The following is a 5,117-nucleotide window of genomic DNA, read 5'->3' on the forward strand; positions in this document are numbered from 1 at the left end:
TCTGGAGTGAGGAACGGCCTGAGGGCTAGAGTGAGCAGAGGCGGCGGGCTTGAGAACGCCGCGGCCGGCGGATTCGACGAAGGAGGCTTACGGCAACCACGTGTGACGACCCCTGGCTGGACTCCGCTTCGTCCATGGTGAAAGCCGATCCGGCGATCCACAGCGCAAAGTTGTTGTATTTCCTCAGCAACCAGCACGGATCAGCTCCAGGCATGACGAAGCAGATATCGTCCTCTTTTAGAATGCCAAACAAAGCAGTTTCGCTTTCACGACGAAACACACAGCACCTTCACGACATGGCGGCGGCAACAACAATACTACAGCGAGAATAAAAGTTACGCCTTCTTTCTTTGCGTGAACATTTGGGCGGCGTTATGCAAATCTTCCCAGATAGTGACGTAGGTATGTGGGGGTGTGTTAGAACGAGCCGTTTTAGGTAGATGTGGCTGACTCTTAACTTTTATAAAGAATATCTCTTTGGATTTGAGACTTTAATCTGTACAGATCTTCTTTATGCACCAAGAGCTTGTAACACTCCAAAGAGAAAGGAAAAATTGAAATCACATCATATGACCCCTTTAAAAACTATTGATTTTAATGTTACCATTATTTTAGTACAGAACCAATATAAATATCAAATAAAATTAGACATGTATTTACTTTAGATTAAAATAACAACAACAGAAAGAAAGTATTACTTAATGGAATAGTTCACCCCAAAATGACTATTCTGTACACAAAAAAGTACCTTAGAAGTTGTCTATATGGTGGTTGTTCTCAAGCTATACAATAGTTTTATATGAGGAACAGAATAATATTTAAGATGTTATTAACTAATAACCTTGACAGCTCAAAATAAATATTTATGTTATTAACTAATAACCTTGACAGCTCAAAAGAAAAAAAAAAACTGACAGGGGATTCCTAATTCCAGAAGCCCGCACTAGGTCACTGGATCACAACTGTAACCATATTATCTATCTAATCACTGATATCCTATAATAAAACGTTACACAGATGGCCTGTCATTTTAAATCCAATCGCTTTTTCCACTCTGTACTTTACCAGAGATTACAGTCCAACTATTCTAAGGATGCTGTTTTGCGAAATTCCCAAACGACTAGGTATAGAGATTGCATTTTGTTTGGCAAGAGATCCCTGTCATGTGGCATTATTAAAATGACCTCCAGGGATAGGATGACTGATTGAGTTTGTAAGGCTGAAACGAAGCCCTTTGCATTTTGTGAGTAACCCAATTTCAGTTGCATCTTCTGGGCCACTAAAAAAGTTGCCTTGCTCGGCATGTGTCATCCCTCAGATTCCCAATAAATCATTGCTGTCTTTTCATCCCCTTGGTGAAAGGGGCAAAAATAATCTCTCCGATAGGGCAAAAAAATAATCTCTCTCCGCCCTTTTGTCCTACATAGCAAAAACTGTCAACTGCGTTCTCACACACTGTAGATGCATCAGTCCAACTAATTGCAATGTCTATTAATGTAAAACCCCCTGTGGTTAAAAATCAAGTTTTTATTGTTCTTTACATATCTATTTGGTGCTTTTAATATGCTTAAATACAAACCATGTGCAAATACATCAGTCAACACCAGTGCTGAACATTTTCTCCTTGTGGTTTGAAACAACTCCTTTCCTACCGACAACTTGCTGGGTGGGGCTTTTAATATCATTAGCATATCATAGGAACATAGTTAATGTAACATTGGCAACACATTAATAGATGTTTAATAGCACAGTCAAGCCAAATGCTAATGATATCAAGTAGTGTTAGCTGCTGTGACGTTGTAGAGAGCGATACACAAAATGCATTAACCTGTATAATTCACTCTTCCACTTCTTCTTCAGAATCAGTTTCTGGTTCAAACGCATATGGCTGAATTAATCCAATATTGTCACTTGCATTGTGGAGCGTTTACGACTTCACTTTACTGAGTGAAAGTGGAGCAGGTCCGAGCTCATGTGATTGAATGGAGTATGAGACTAGTTTGCATATTCATAGCTACACTAAATGGGGTAAGAATAGTTATATTCAAGCCATTTTAAGGCATGAATCAATTCATCTTACAGATAAAAATGTTTAAATATGTAATTTTGATTGTCAAAGATGAGTTTTAAGGGATAAAATTAGTGACTGCAAGGGGACTAATGATTTAACACTATAAAGAATCAGTCCCACTGGTTAATGAGAAAGGGTTCCTAATTAAGATAAATACAGGTACTGAAAAGTAAAAGACCACGTCTTTAAAATTATTAGATCAAACTGTAGGTGGCATCACATAATCTGCTCTTAATGTATTGCTGCTCAACTCCAACCTATTGTATTATTCCTATAGATAATCTGTCCAATGACATCCAATAACAATCATCTTATAGCGCTTAAGCACCGCACACATGTCCACCATCAGCCCGCTATAACAAGCTGGAAGCACTCCATGGCAAATATGGCTTAGGAATCAAGATGGTGCTACATCTGTTACAAATTCAGGCAACTTGAAAATATATTATTACATTTCTCCTTTCCCCCACTCAAAAAAGGCTGTCATTTGCTGTATCTTTGATGGCACTGGCTGTTCGTGTCCATGTAAATGACATACATTAGTCAAATGAGCTGGTGATGGGAAGCAAACCATTTAGAAAAATTTACATATTAGAAAATCACAGCTGGCTGCCCAGCTGCTGAGAGTGAACTCCGTATCACTGTGTATCACCATTCTCTCCGTGTCCAACTAGGTCATTTCCACCACTAACGCCAGCAGGGACAACACTTAAACCTGAATTAATTTGCCTTTTCACAATGATCTCGGATTGGTTTTGCAGTCCTCCTCGTAAAAAGGAAGGTTAGTACTTTAGATATGAATGCTGGTCCTGCATTAGAGGCAATAGGGGAGCCTTACAGCTTTTAATCTAATCAACACAGTCAGGAAGAGCGATGAGCACATTTACTCTGTTTTGTTGGGCCTCTTCCCTGCTAACAGTGTAGTGCATGCACAGCCAACCATTAAGAGGAATTAGATTTCAGCTTAGCTCTGGCTGTGAATGAGGACTAATGTTTTGAATTTGACAAATCGCTGATAGGAGCCATTAAGTGTCCCAGTGGCACTGAAAAGGAAAAAAAAAAGTGAATTGAAATTTCCCTTTAAGGAATTCGAACTGAACTGATTTATTTTACGGTAAGTATTTCAAAGGGTCAGGCCAGGTCCATCTGAATATTAAAATATTGTTTGTTGTTTTACTGCTAATGAGTAATCAGTGCAGGAAAAAAGTACCATTAAGCATCACTTAATGGAACAGTTCACCCCAAAATAAAAATTCTGTCATTATTTACTCACCCCGATGTTGTTCCAAATCTACGTGATGTTATTATTTCATTACTTGTACTTTTGTGGAAATCTCTGTCCTTTAATTTTCAAAGAAAATGCACTCTTTTTTTAATTGAATAAAATGAATGAGTGGGGATGTCAAGTTCTAAAATTACAAAAAATAAATAAATAAAGAAGTGATTTATTAGAGTGATAGATTAGAAGTGATCTATACGGTTTCTATTTTTCAGGTCTTTTGAAGCCATAGGCCTACAACAGCTTTGTGTGAGGAACAGAATGGATCACTGACAACCTTGCCATATCCTCTTGCTGCATTCTTGAATAAACTTTTGAGTCAGAAAGAAATGAGTAATTTGATGAAGTCCACAAAACCTGTCACGAATTCAGTCTATGAACTTCAATTCACTCACCACCAGAGGTCACCCTTCCATTACATTGACTCTCGCACTACCCAAACTGTTGCATGTCGTCCCGGACTACATATCCCATCATCCATTGCACTGATTGCACACAGCACTGATTGCACACAGCTGTGACCAATCACACATTCACTATATAACGCTCACTCTGATCCCTTTCAAACTGCCGAGTATTGTATAGCGTTTATCACTCTCATAGCGATAGCTACGCTACGGAGCCTGTCTAGTTTTTCATAGCCTTATCTTAGTCTTGCCTTGTCTGTTTTCTCGTGTCCTGATCTTTGCCTGTGTATCTCGGATTCCCCCTCTCGTCTTGCCCTATTCGGATACTGTTTGCCCCTGCCTGGACCTTTGTCTTGTACCTGGATTTATCCCTCTAGTCTCGCCCTGTTGATTCTGTTCGCCGATCGTAGACCCACGCTAGCCCTAGGAATATTCTTGTGTCTTGCCCTCTATATACCTGTTGCCATTGTCTGACCCTTGCCTGTTTCTGCCCATGTCGGTTAATAAAGCTTCACACTTGGATCTGCACGTCTCACGTCTCAGTCACTCCGTGACCGAATACTTGGCCACACAAGGATCCAGCGGCTTTTCCAAAGGACATTGGCCAGGTATGAACACAGCGATTCTGCTACTAGCTCTCAAGCAGGGCACACGATCACTTGAGGGTTACATTGCGGAATATTTGGCTTTGGCTAATGGCTCAGAATTACCGGACTGCATGTTAATTGACTTCTTCTGTGATGGCCTTAACCAGCCTGTAAAATCACGAGTGATTCATGAGGGTCCTCATTCATCTCTAAGTGATTTTATGGACTATGCTCTATTCTCGTCAGCCCCATAACAGAATACTTGGCCACACAAGGATCCAGCGGCTTTTCCAAAGGACATTGGCCAGGTATGAACACAGCGATTCTGCTACTAGCTCTAAAGCAGGGCACACGATCACTTGAGGGTTACATTGCGGAATATTTGGCTTTGGCTAATGGCTCAGAATTACCGGACTGCTTGTTAATTGACTTCTTCTGTGATGGCCTTACCCAGCCTGTAAAATCACGAGTGATTCATGAGGGTCCTCGTTCGTCTCTAAGGGATTTTATGGACTATGCTCTATTATCTGTTGGTTCAGCGTTCACTGTGGGTATCGCGGAGGAACGCAACCCCGCACTCACTCGTGTAATGGCGGCCGCACTAGAGCACGCTTGCAAAAAGGCGGACACAACAGGGTCCCGTTATGTCACAGCTGTCAATCCTGAGTCAAATCAAGTCACAGTTGATCGTCATGAATCAAGTCAAATCACAGTTGATCGTCATGAGGCAAGTCAAGTCACAGCTTATCTTCATGAACCAAGTCAAGTCACAG

This window comes from Sinocyclocheilus anshuiensis, unplaced genomic scaffold (assembly GCF_001515605.1).
Source record: "Sinocyclocheilus anshuiensis isolate Anshui unplaced genomic scaffold, SAMN03320099.WGS_v1.1 scaffold442, whole genome shotgun sequence".
Lineage (NCBI taxonomy): Eukaryota > Metazoa > Chordata > Actinopteri > Cypriniformes > Cyprinidae > Sinocyclocheilus > Sinocyclocheilus anshuiensis.